This window comes from Alligator sinensis, unplaced genomic scaffold, assembly GCF_000455745.1.
Source record: "Alligator sinensis unplaced genomic scaffold, ASM45574v1 scaffold619_1, whole genome shotgun sequence".
Classification (NCBI taxonomy): domain Eukaryota; kingdom Metazoa; phylum Chordata; order Crocodylia; family Alligatoridae; genus Alligator; species Alligator sinensis.
In genome coordinates, this window is record NW_005842134.1 from 1,087,376 (window position 1) to 1,101,665 (window position 14,290).

The following is a 14,290-nucleotide window of genomic DNA, read 5'->3' on the forward strand; positions in this document are numbered from 1 at the left end:
ATGAAATGACCCTCAAAATCCCATCCAACTTTGTGAGTCTATGTTTCTAGGTGGCCCAAAGTTTGAGGATGTAGCTGCATGATTAATTACGGTCCCAGCCAGGGTCACTGCAAGTGCCACTTTCATGCACAAGAAAATAAAGAGTTACCAGTTTTGATCAGATCCATATCCTATCCCCAGCAGTGGCCAGTGCCTGATGCTTAATCTTGCTGGCTGCTGTTTTGTCCATGCACCATAGGGACAGGTAAGTGGAATGCCCACCTGCAAATGTGTTTATATCATGCTTCATTCATAAACAAGAATCATTCCACTCCTTCTCATTAAGGATCTCAAGAGGCCACCCAAACATTCATTCATTTAGCCTTGCCATGAACATAGGCCATGATGGTATATTTTAGAGAAGGGTAAACTGAGGTATAGAGAAGAAAGGAACTTGCTCTCCAACACACAAGGAATCAGAAGCAGAGTCATGAATAGAGCCCAGGAGTCCTTTTCAGCTGACTCTATTCTCTTACCCATCTCTTTTCAAGACTACATAACCAATGCCTTAGAAATTTCTGCTCATGTAAAAAGGGCCCCTGCCTCAGGGCTACCCCTAAACATTTTAATTGCCTTTCTCTGGTCCTTTGTTGGCTCCATTATCAAAACAGATGCGTCCCCTTGGATGCCACATGCATGCCTAGAGGGCACCCTGCTGAAGAATGGGTGCCATCTCCCCAAGGCCACTGGACAGGGTGCTGGGCTGATATTGATATACAAGCTCAAGTGGGAGGTTCTCATCCTCTTCTGATCACGACCAACACAGTGGAAGTGATGAGACCACTTCTTCTTCTGGTGCCCCTGAGGATGACATCTTTGGAAGGACATGTCAGATGTGGGGCTGAGAGACTATGTGAAGACCACAGGCAAAGACTTCTTTCCTCTGATAAGCATGCTGCACTAAGGACAAACACTGCTCTGATTAGCTGTTCAGGACTAAGACTCTTCTATACTTGAATGGCAGATTGCTAAGGGCTTTGCATACCCCGGGAAACAACCCAGCTTAGTTCTTCTGTACTACCTCACCATGTGGCTAACTGCTTTTATCCTGTGCTGAGCACCCCTGTGTGGCTTAGCTTAGCCTGCTTTGGAAACAAGGCTAAGTGTGGTGTAAGAGTGAATTAATATCCTCCTTATTTCTCAATAGGTTCCCCTGTGCAGACAAGCCCCAAGGCAAAGCCAGATGCTGCTCTCATCTCTGAGTCAGCACTGACTGTCTAGCGTTGCCCTTTCAGTACACTGAAAGCCTGTCATGTCTGGATCCCATGCTGCTCTTCCTGAGAGCAGGTGCCTGGCCAGCTCTAGCCATTAGCTTCTGTCTCCCTAAGCTTTGTGTAGCACGTTCAACTGGACATGCTAGTCTCTACTGCTCTCCTATCCCACTAAGCATCTGGTAGACAGCTGCCACCTTTCATCCTAGGGCTTCTCTTAGGGCAAGGCCCCATCTGCCCTGGCATCATGGGGTTCAGAGATTGAACTGAGTGGCACACTAAGGATCTGTTCCTGCCATCCCTGTAGCTAAGCAACTGCTGCAATTTATCCCACCTGGATCTTGTTTCAGCCATGTTGCTTAACTCATAGGTACAATGAGTGGCTGCCAAGACATGAGGGCAAAGAGCTCCAGAAGCAGAATTGCTACCGTGTGACTGCTGTTTGCTTGGTTGTCCACCATTTTCTTGGAGGGAATGGATAGCAAAGTTGGTGGAGGGGAACCGGGCCAGAGATTCTGCTGATTTGTGTCCTCTGCTGGGAAAAGGGACATCAATTGGGAGTTACCACAAGGGTTGTTCTTCTCATCTAGGACAACCGGTACTCTCTCTAGCCAGCCAGCCAGGCCCTGCCACAGAAGGGTGTAGCATCCCGGACACCTTCAGATTGTGATTGCACAGGCCTGCTGAGCAGGCGGAGCACAGAGCAATATTATTTAAAAGGCTTGACTTCATGCACTCCCTCCATCTGATCTTCCCTCCTTTCTTCCACTGAACTACCTTCCCCTACTCTCACAGCTCATGTGGAAACTCTTCCTGCTGTGTTTCCAATATTAAGAAAGTGACACACTCCTGATCCCTAGAATGCCATGGGCACCTCCATGTTATGGGCTCTGGCAACTTTATAGAGAGAGCAGGACAGAATTTACGCCACTCACTCCAAAAGCACCAGGCCTCTGATAGTTTAGTTAGAGGAGAATCTTCTCCAGTGCTACCAGCATAGGACCATCCAGCCAAGCAATCCTGCTTCATGAACACACCAGCTTAGATACTGCAACAGTGTCACATTCAGAAGCTGGTATCCAGGACAGAGGCTCAGCAGTTCTGCTGAGGTAAAGTGGTATCACCCCATGCTGTGTCAGATGTGCCAACTGTGGCCCTCACATCCAATCAGTCCCCTCAGGTCAGTGCCCACATTGGATAGGAAGAGACTGTAGCTGTAATGTTCCCTCAAATATCCTGCAGTCTGACCCATGCAGCTCAGCAATGGAGGACTCAGTGGGACTTGCTTCAAAGCCTCTGCTGAACTGATGAATGTGAAAGCTAACTCAGATCTTGTGAAAAGCAAGCCTTGGTGTCCAAGTCAGATGGTTCCCTCATCACACACACACACAGTCAGCCCTGCTCTGAGTAGCTGAGCCATCAAAGAAAACCTCATCCAGCCCCTCAAGCAGAGATGTCAGTGCCTTCCAATCAGATATAGCTTCCAAGGGCAGAAGGGCTCCCATCTCCACTCCAGGAATAAAAGTGACTTTGTTCCAAATGTAAAATCCTTTGAGGAGCAATCGCAACTTCAATGCAGCCAGCTAGTGCAGGCACTGGATTCCTTGCAGTGAAGGTCCTGAACACAGCAACCTTTTCATCTTCTACCATCTTTGCCCACAGCTTGCGCTGCCTCCTGCTCCTTTGGTTTGCCTCAGGACCAGCTTGAACCAAAAGGGGTCAAAGGTGAAAGGTTAGCCTTTTGTCTGCAGCTCTTTGAAGGCCCAGAGGATTGTGGGAGTTCAGAGAGAAACTAATACACTTCCAGCTAGCAAAGGCTATTTCTGCAGCTGGTTATACACAAAGATCCAGGACTGATAGGTTCATTTTCCACCATTTGTGAAGACTGGATTGTTCCCCACTACACTTTGGATCACTGTCAAGCAGGTATAGGTCCACTTGATGGGTAATTGTCATAGATGGACATGACCTGTTTTGACACCTAGGTGGAGGCAGGATTTTTCCCTACCATGCATTCTTCAGGGCTTGTTCCATCTTAGTGTAAATATGATGCAAGGTTACACTGTGACACTGCAAAAGTTATTTTGACACATGACACATTACCATTGGTATAGCCTACCTCATGTTTGTAAACCACAGTGAGATCCAGAGTGGAAAGACAACCTGTTTGCCTTGAGCAAGTGGTTGCCCTGGGTTAACTATGGATATGTACACTGGTGTGACATAAACTGGTTTGAAAACAGGTCATGTCCATCTATGACAATTACCCATCAAGTGGACCTATACACTGGCTTATTTTTACTGTTTTTACCCCAAAAAATTCTGAGATCTTAAGTGTAAAAAAAGTATATTGTGTGCCTGCTCCACTTTTATACCAGGTCAAAGGCAGTTTTCACAACTGTAAACATTGTGTGTCAATGACACTAATAGCAACAGATCTTGTTATTAGGAATTGTTTTCTGGCTTACCAGACTCTCGTGACATTTCCTTCCTGGTTACATCCTCAGCACATTTAAGGAAGTGAATGCACGCTCTAGGACAGACATGTGCATTCAAGCCATTCCTTACTAGTTACTCCCTTAGGGCCATACTTGCTAGGCCTTTGGTATTTCCAGCCTTCAGCTTTTTCTTACTCTTGGCCAAGCTATACCTACTGACCCAAGTTCATTCCCTGCTGTATCTCCACCAAAACCAAAGAATTTGCATGTTGATGCAGTGTCAGAGTGTTGCATCACAGAATCTCGCAGCAGTCTCACAATCTTGTGCCATACCAGTTTTGTCACTTTGGACAAACCCACATACACAGCAGCCCACGTCCATGGGTTTTGACTTACTGATATGCATGACTCAGTCCTTGATGATGTCTCTTGACAATAGATCTGGGTGGCAATTTTTGGTTGCATATTTTAATTGCAAAAAAATGAAGATTTGGGTCAAGAAAAAGTATTCACAGATTTGTGCCAAATTCATCCAATTGTTTTGGAAGAAAAAATTAGAGGAAGTCTAAAAGTTTAATCTCAACTTTTTCAAAGTGAAATCCCTTGATTTTTCCTTTTGAAGGAACTTTTTTTTTCATACTTTACCCAACTGTAGCTTCTAAAAGGACTCTGTTCATTTCAGTGAGAGAAGCAAAGAATTGGCATACAGTTCAAACTGATATTAAATGTTTTTGTTTGGCCAATTAGCTGGTAAAGTAGCTCTTCAAACAGCTCTAGGTAACATCCATTTAGGGTAGGATAGAAGTCTAAGGGATATCTTCTGAAGTTCCTAGACCAAATCCATCCACACCAGAAAAGGTCGTAATCTTTCAGAACACTAAGTAGAGGCTTAAAAAACTGACTTTTGTGAAAGAGTAACATCATTACATGGGCCAAATGAATCTGTGGTGGAACTGCAAGTATTCTGCCTTAGGAACTTCCCAAACTTTTAGACATCAGCAAATTGCAGTCAATACACACACTGTAGCCTCCCCCACACCCAGTAAAAATGAACACATTAACTTCAGTGACATATACTCACAGGCTAGAGTTAATTGACAGAGCTGTTGCATCCCAAGTGTAGGATGGGATATGCCCATGCTACAGCACAACCTGATGACATCGCTATGATGATAAATGCTCATGCCAGATCCAAATGGCACCATGGTATAGGAAATGATGGTGCTTTGTAAACCAGGAGACAGAGGTCTGGAATGGGAACTGTGGTCTGGGTTATTAAGACAATGGCACTGAGTCATGAATGGAGCAGGATGAGAAAGCTCTACTAGATAGGCAAGGTCTTTCAAGAGCAAGACCTTGGCATCCTGTCTCTAAGCACCTGTCTCTGGACCAATGGGAATCCTCTAATGATGTTGCTATTGTTCTCTTGGTCTCAGCCAGTAGATTTTGTTTCTATTGTTGATGGACTCTTTCAGAATCTCTCTCACATTTTAAGCACCAGTCGCTGTCTCTGCTCAGAACCTCCCACTGCCCTTCAAGTCACCTTGGTCCAGGCAAGCAAACTCCTGGAACCTTCAGCATCACCCCAGCCCCCTGCCATCACTGGGAGACTTGGTTCATTGTAAACCCTCTGTTAATGATCCCCCTTTGTCCCAGGGACTTGGACTTTCCCCAGGTCATGAAGGATCAACAACACAGGCTGGTTTATAGTTGCTCCCAATTGGTCCATAGTCTTAAATCACTAATCAGTAACTACCTGCTGCCTAGCCGAGTGTTCGCAGGATGCTTAGCTCCCTGCCTCATTCCTTGTGGGCCTGCCAGGGAGGAGGGGAGAGGCAAGGGGCTCCCACTGAGTTATGTCACATGCATACACACCCTATTAACTTCAGTGCAGCACTGACCGACTTCAGAGCCCTCTGAGTATCACGAGGCCTGAGCCAATCATTAACACACCCATGGACTGTGGGGCTGTAGTCCCTGCGAGGCCACGCCTGGCCCCAGGTGGATGGCACTGGAGACAGGAGGCCTCTGATTTACAGCAGGCTCCCTTGCCCTTGCTTTGTTCCAGCTCTTTAGCAAAGCCAGACAGGAGAATGGCCCTAGGGGCCAGTGGCTCCAGTAACAAGTGCTAAGAGAAGTTACACAGGCCTGTGTAGCAGTGTTAAACATTTACCACCTGTGTACAAGGCTGCAATGTGCTCTGTATTAGGCCTGGGCAAAGCAACAAGTATTCGATTCAGATTATGAGTTGACCCATTCGGAGGGACAGTGATTTGATTCAGTGATTCAAGTCACTGTCCTGACTTGATTTGGCCGAATCAGACTTGAAGATTCAGCGCCAATTCAGGGATTCGGCCATAGACTAAGCAGACAGCAGTCCTCGAGGACACTGGACACAGCTGCCTCCAGCTGGTAAGTCTGTAGTGGTAAGCAAAGTGGAGAAGGAAGGAGCGTGGGGGAGGGGGCAGATCAACCCCCCTACAGCGAGGGAGGGATTGGGGCCGGGACAAGCTGCCCAGACGGGGTGGAGAGGAACTTGGGGAGAAAGGCCCCCACCACTGCATGCCACTACATGCCGCTGCATGCCGCTGATCCAGGAGGGCATGGGAGTGGGCATGTGCCCCTGGATTTGCGTGGGGTGGGCTGGGCTGGGCTGCATTCCAGATGGGTGGTGGAAGGCGTTGGGAGCAGGGGCTCGGCTCTGCCCTGCCGCCGCTTGCCCAGCCAGGGAGGGGCAGGGGTGGGGAGGGCCATGGGATGCAGGCGCTGTAGCGCTGGGAGCAGAGGCTATGTCCTGCTGCCACTTACCCAGTTGTGGTGGGGGGAGGGGGGTGCAACGCAGGTGTGGCTCACTCCGGGCAGAAGGCACTGGGAGTGGGAGCTATGCCCTCCTGCTGCTCACCCAGACTCCCTGCGCTTCCCAGACAAGCCACAGCTTCGCCCCAGCTGGCAGGGCAGGGCATGGGGGTGACCACCCGGATTGGGGCCGGCTGGTGGCAGGAGCTATGGGGAATTTTTGGGTTGTTGCAGCCCCCCCTTACCCCCCAGCTAGCCCCAGCCGCAGCCTGGAGCACAGCCCTGGCTCCACCCACCCTTCAGAGCACAGCCCAGCAGGGCAGGCGGCTGGGGCTAGCCTCCCAGAGCTCAGCCCGGCCCAGCCCACCCCGCGCAGATCCCGGGCACACACCCACTCCCGTGCCCTCCCAGACCAGTGGCTGGTGGCAGCGCACAGTGGTGGGAGCCCCCCCGCACTTAGTCCTGCACTGGCCCCCACACCTTGGCTGGGCAGCTTGTCCTAGCCCCAGCCCCAATCCCTCCCTTGCTGTGGGGGCGTTTATCTGTCCCTCGCCCCCCACACACAGCCCTTCCTTCCCCCCTCCACAACAGACTTACCAGTTGGAGGCAGCTGTGTCCTGCGTCCTTGAGGACTGCTGCTTGTTTAGTCTATGGCTGAATCTCCGAATCAGCGCCGAATCTTTTCCAAATCGATTCGGAGGCTTTTGATTCAATTTGGACCTTTTAATGGGTCTCCTGAATCGATTCAGATTTGGAGATTTGGTCACCAAATCAGGCCAAATCTCCTCCGAATCGAATTGGCTACTGAAGCTTTGCATCGCCCTACTCTGTGCTGCTTCTGGGAGTGTGGGGATAACAGCATGCGCTAGAGTGAGCTGATGTCTGTGTCATCACCCTGAGAGCTCTGCCCCCCTGACATGCCATGTTCCAAGGCTGGGCTGGACTCGTATCTCCTGATACATTCCTCACCATGACAATGATTCCATCCAGCCTGCCTCTCCAAGAGCCCTGTATGGACATGGGACAGCCAGGTGGCAACAAGCTTAGAGCTAGTGATCAATCTCATGGCCAAGGCCATAGCCAGAAGCTATTTAGGACCCCAAATTCCATTGAAATCAAGGAGAATTCAGGTAAGAACTAGACACCTAAATAGACTGGGGACCTGGCCTGATAGCACCTGCCTGTGCACATATCCTGGAGTCATCTCTGCAGTCTCTTTCACTTTGCTGCAGCTGGGAAAAGTGTTCCATAAGGAGAAGAAGCCACACTAAGGTCCTCTCAGCTAAGTGTGAAGAACTGAGCCAGGCCCCTCATGTCTGGCCAGGGCGTTTCAGTTCTGTGGACTGATAACAGTTCTTGGTGTCTGGCCAAAATCCTTCTAGACCATATCCGGCCTCTTCTGGCTCCAGAGGCAGACCCACGAACACAGGCACGGCAGAACACAGGCTAGGTTGGGCCATGCTATTTGGTGGCTTGGGGAGTTGTTGTGACTCCATTTAGCTCTGGCTGTATCATAGAGCTCCCTGAGAGCCAGAGCCAGCTCAGCCCCCGTTGTATTCCAAGGGAGACCCCATTCTTGCCCAAAGTAGGCCACAACTCTTTGCAATGTTTCTTCCCCTTTTTTTAAAAAAATAAAGGGGATGGAACATTGCAAAGAGTTGTGGCCCACTTTGGGCAGGATTGGGGTCGCCCTTGGAATACAAAGGGGGCTGAGCTGGGCTGTCCACTCACTGTACCTCTAACAACCCATCAAGAGACCACTGTGGTTCACTTGGCAGACCAAAACACACTTGACAGTTAAATTATTTTAGTCCTGATACACAGATTGCACTGCACACCTGTGCAGCCATCACCATTCCAGTGCTTTCACTTGTTCTCTTCAGAGGGTTTCTCTCTGACAAGTCTATGCCAGACCCCTCTCCACCATATGAGGTCTGCCCTTCCTTTCCCATCATCCTCTTCTGTCTTCCTGTAGTACCAGTACATTTCACTCAGCCTTATTTTAGTACAGTCCTTGACTGTGGGGTCCAAGTGCCTGTTTATGAGTGGGTTCCTGGCTTTCCATAGGGCATACCTGAAGCAGGAGATGAACTGGTCAAATCGGGTTGTCGGGGCCCCTTGCTGTTTGGTCAAGTGCCCATAAACAACTGCCTAATTGGTCAAGGTTCTGAAACCTGTCACCACCACGAGGCGTGCACATACTTTCTGCCACACCTCTCTGGCATATGAGCAGTCCCAGAAGAGGTGGTCAATTGTTTCTGCCTGCCAGCAGCAGGTCCTCCTCAGGCAGTTCTGTGGACCTCTCTGCCCTGCACTGTTTCTCCATGCCTGTATGGGGAGTGCCTGGTGGGCTGCCTGCTAGTTCAGGTCTCTGTGCTCCTTCTGCAGGTGCTTGTGGAAGATTCACTCCCACACAGCCTGGCAGCTGTCACCAGGTAGTAAGTCCATGGGCGATGTGATGTCTCTTGTCCTTACCACCTCCTGTATCTTGCAGTGGTTCACCAGGGTCACTAGGGTCATGTTGTACAGTTTGTTTTTCTCCCAGAAGCATTTCAGGACCTTGTAGAACCATGGGGACACCATGGCCCATGGGCTTCCATTGGTTATCGTGTGCACCTGCTACTGTCTCAGCAGCTGCCCTGCAAAAATCTGAACAAAGCTGGCTGTTTTAGATTCCAACCACATTGCCAGTTTGCAAACCTGACTCATGTATTTGGCCCAGAGGAAGAGAAGGATATTTGGCATTCCTCTGCCTCTGAACCATTTTGCTTTGTAAAGCTTGGTCCCTCACCACTTTCTCCCATGTGGAGTTGCAAAAGAAGGAAAAACCACACACATGGTTTTTTGGATTCTGCAAACAAGTTGTTCCGAGGGAGAGAAAACTAGGGTGGTGTGTAGAAGTATTGGCAGTAACACTGCCTTCATCAGCGCTACTTGCCACCCCCCTCCCATTGACATAGCCCCAGTTTATCTGGCCTTGGCCTTTGTCTTTTCCCATGCCCTCTGCCCTGTCAGTTCTGGGTCAAACTCCACCCTGAGGATCTTTACCCCCTCGCGAGGGATGGAAACCCTGGGGGCCGACAGGTCCCTGAGCTTACCCAGGACTAGGCAGGTGCTTTTGCTCACATTGAATTTGCCCCCTGCTGCTGCTCCATATACCTGGGTATGTTGTAGCACTCTTTTCACCAACCCCTTGTCCCTGCATATGAAGTTCAAGTCATCCACGTACACAAGGACTTTCATATATTCCCCACTGCTCTCAGGAATCTTCATACCACTGATCCTAGGGTCAGCCTGAGCCGCTGTGCTAGTGGTTCCATTGTGCAAATAACCAGGATCGGGGAGAGCGGAAATGCTACTGCAATTACAGCTGTCAGGGGGGACCCATTCACCAGGACCCTGCTGCTCATATTGGTGTACAGTGCCCTTTATCCAGGTGACAAAGCTTGTGGGAACTCCCATCTTTTTCAGCATCTCCAGTAGGAAGCGATGGGATACCCGGTCATAGGCCTTCTCCAAGTTGAGGTTCAGTATGCCGATGTTCTGTCCCCTCTCCCGTTCGTACTGTAGTGCATCTCACAGCTCCATCAGGGCATTATGGATCTGTCACCATGCATGCCTGGTCCTCATATATCAGTACCTCTATAACAGACTTAAAATGCTCAGCCAAGACTCTGGCCATTAGTTTGTAGTCAAAAGTATTCCACCCCTGCAAGGGAGCCAGGTCACAGAGAAGGGCAAGGATCCCAGGACTGCTGGATACTAGCGTCTCATCCTATGATGAGCCAGTGAGATCTTGTGGGTGATGTAGCATTTTGAATGAGGGTTACATTGGCCAAGTGTGCTCTCATGGTGCTGAAGAGTTTATAGAAAAGCCATGGATGCTCACAAGTCTCTGTCCAGCTCCTGCTGCTCTGTTCCACTCCTGTTAAACAACCCAAGTTCCAGAGCCCACCCGAAGCTTAGTGGCCCCTTAGGTCACCATGATTAATGCATACTAATGTCTGTAGCCAGTAGTGCGTAAGGTACTGATGTGGGTAGCATTACATCTGGTTGCCTTTGAAGCTTCACTCCCCTGAACAACTGGGTACCCATTTACAACAGGGCAGACTGGGGCAGCCTTTGGCATGACTCTAGACTAGAGAAAGCTCAGACTTGCACATGTGGGTCCATATAGCAAAGGTATGATCTTCTGGCATTGCACTCAGCCTCCTATTGCAACCTTCAGCTGTTATTTTGCTAACTCAGTGCCCTTGCTCCCCTAGCCCTAGCAACGCCATTAAGAAACCCTGGCCACAGAGAAGGCACCAGAAGTTATCTCCCAGCATTATTACTAATCCCAGAACAGAAAATCTTCTCTGATAATTCATGAGAAGGGGCAGTGACCTTGGCTATCCATCAACTTCAGCCCTACCCCTGGAAATGCCTGAGTGGTTCTAAGACCCACATTTCTGACCAGTGCCACCCTCGTGGAATCTTTCCCTGTCCCTGACAGGCTCTGGGTATGAGTCTTTGTGCTGAAGGGGCTGTGCAGGGGCAGGCTAATGTGAAAGTGACAGCAACACAAATAGGATTTAGGGGTGTTTTAAGACACTTGCATATATTTGCCCTATTTCTGAGGCTGCTGAAGTGCTCTTATAGGCCAGTGGGTCCCTGGGGCCAGTGGGTCTATGTGCCAATCGCTAAAGCAGTTGAGTGGGGAGGATACCCCAATGCTGTTCTGGTGGCCATTCACTCCTAGATGTGACAATGGTAGCCAGCACTGGCAATGCTTCAGGAAGTTTGCCCTAACTCACATGGGAGGGGGAGAACCTCAGGAGATCTAAACACTCTTCAGAGGGAGGGAGCATGATTAACAGATGGGAGGCAAAGACACCCAGCCAGGACTCCAGGGCTCTCTTATTTTCAAGACTGCCACTTATTCACTGGGCAAGCAATGGACCTAAGCTTTGTGCCCCGGTGACAGGGGGCTGTCTTGAGGCCAGTCCAACCTTTGGTCCGATCACCTGTCTAGGGCAGTCTACCCACCCAACTTTCCTGCCATGCCTTTGATGAAATTGAAAAGTTGTTCCTAGGCAGGAGGCTGCCCATTTAATACCCCAATGCCAAGGGCATAATAAACAGCTCTGTACCATCCCTACACCGTGTCCCATGCCTTGCAGGTGGCATCACTATATGGCTCTGGCCCCACACTGGGCCCCACTATATTTCAGACTGAATATTTGGACCCTACCCTGGATCCCTCCTACTCAGGCGGCCTAACCTCCACCCTCATATTGGACTGCAAACACCCTTAGACTCCTTTCCTTCTCACAGTGGCCCCCTGCAGGACCTTTGGCCTCACAGGCCCTGGTCTCACCTCTAGGCCAGTTGGACTCCAAGCCTCTAGCTCTGGCTGTCCCTCATAGTGGGTGTCCTTGCCCTTTGATCATCCTGGTCCTGGCCCCAGCATTGACCAGTTGAGGTTTTATAGGTAGGTTCTTGGCAGCTAGCCCTCTCCCATACAGGTTCACCTTCTGAGCTCATGGACTACATAGTTACTCCAGACCCCTCCTGAGCCCGCTGTTCCACCCTCACTGGGCTCATTCTCTCTCTGCCCCTTACTGGGCCTCTACTCCAGCCAGCCTAAGCACAGTCCTTCAGGCCCCCCATTGACCCTACTCTACGCAGCCTCTGGCTCTCAATCCACCCATCAGTAGGCCCACTACTCCACCCCCTCACTGGGCCTTCTAGGCCTCATGTCCTGAAGGCCTTGACCCTGTTTTTCTGTTAGGGTGTGCTCTCCTAGCCTTTCCCCTCCACAGGGTCACCCACAAGGCAGCAGGGGCTCAGGCTTTCCAGCATCCCATATTTGCCCTTCACTGGGGAGGCACAGGTATGGCATTTCCTGGAGACTGCCCTGCCACAGACAGCCCCACCACACCATCCAACCCCCAGCAGGGTGTAGTTTCAGGTTATGTCCCAGGACCAGGAACCTCCTCCATCCTTATACTTCCTACTCTTGACCTCCAGGTGTTCTGGGAGCAGCAGTACTCCAGCCAGAAGATGCTCACCCTTCAGCTCCCCAGTTGCAATTGCCGAGCTCTGCTCTCAAGGCCTGTCTTATACCCCAAATGCCTAGCCCTACACCAATCAGGCAGCCTCCAGGGTGCCATGTAATACTCCTGATTGGGTCTGCTCTCACCTGCAGGCTGATCTGCAGCCTGTTCAAGCCCTTAAAGGGACAAGCACAACCTGTGCTGTGCCACAGCCCTTCTCTGGAAAACAGGGTGGAAAGCACTGTCCTGTACTTGCAAGTGTAACCCGGGCAGTACTCCAAGATGTACCCCCTCTCCAATTGAAGGGATCAGAGCAGGTGCACAAGCACTGTGGGAGGTGTAGAGCCCCTCCTTCCCCTATAGAGCAGAGCCAGATCACCAATGGGGACTTAACCATATACCTTTTAATAAGAGAACAGTAGTGGGAACATAACAGGCATAAACCAGGGGGTATAGGGGACACTACAACGCCCCGAGGGGGCAGGATTCAATAAAGGTTAGACACTTACAATCACAGACATATTCATCCAGTTGACAAAAGACAAGGTTAATATAAAACACAAACAGCAGAACAAACAATACTGGTTGGCAAAATATAAAAGGCACAAAAATGTCAAATAACAAGGAAAATAGGGCCTAGGTGCCTGGAGTGGGGGGGAAGAGAGAAAACACAATGACCCCTTTCCACTGCAACAAGAATGTCTCCCTGTCACTTCACTCACCCCAAGTCATCGTAGCTGGATCTCCATGTGGTAGGCAGAAACTATATCACACAGCCACAAGTGCTCGTACTGCTCCAAGCTGCTAGGGGTCTTGACCTTCCAGGAGCCGCTGCCTCACATCGAGCTTCCTGGCCTCTTATTGGAGGAGCTGGAAGCAGAGCTGGGAACCACTCAGGGCACTGGTCAGATCCTTGCTGGAGCTGGGGAACCTCTCCTGCTGGCTGTAGCCTCTCGTAGGGGGATCCTGGAGCCCAGTGGGGAGTCTCTCCTGCCGGCCGCACGCCATGCTGCTGAGGGTCCAACTGCTGCCTGAAGGTCTCACTCCTTCAGGCTCTTCTGGGGCAACTGCTCCTGCCCCGCTGGCCCAGTTCTTGCCAGCTCTTTGAAACTCCTTCCTCGTGGTCCCTTGCTAGTCTCCCCTGAGTCAGCTGTGTTGCCCCTTTTATCCCCCTCCAGGTGACCCAAGGGGCCAATCAGGGGACATGGAGGGTGAGTTTCTGGGGCCTAATTGGTGAGGAAAGGGAATTCCAAGCCCTCCATTTATCTTTTACCCTTTCAAAACCCCGTGGCTAAATCATTACCAGCTAGCCTGTCACACAAGTCCTTAGGAAGAAGTAACTGGATCCCTGAACTCATGTCCAAGCCAACACAGAGCTGAGGAGCTTAGGGGTTGGGGATCTGGGGTCAGCCTCTTCAATGCCATGACTCATAGCACCAAGAGGCTGCTGTGCTGGAGAGGGGGTTGAGTGTGAGAAAGCAGGTGCTTGGTTCAGCTCCATGCTCCCCATGCTTTATGGCTCTGGTGATGTGTTTGTTTGCCCACAGCAAACAGTGCAACAGCACATCCCTCACAGCAATCCACACTGCTTGGCCTGGCAGCACTTCTGCCCAGAGTAGCCTGCCCAGCCATAGTATGGGTGGCCCCAACAGCACACAGGCAGCAAAGAGCTCAGTGCAGGGAGAGGTGGTCTCAGCCCTCTCCCAGGTCAATGGGGGCCTGAGAGCTCAGGGTCAGCCAGCAGGAGGGGCTCTGAGATTTTCTCAGC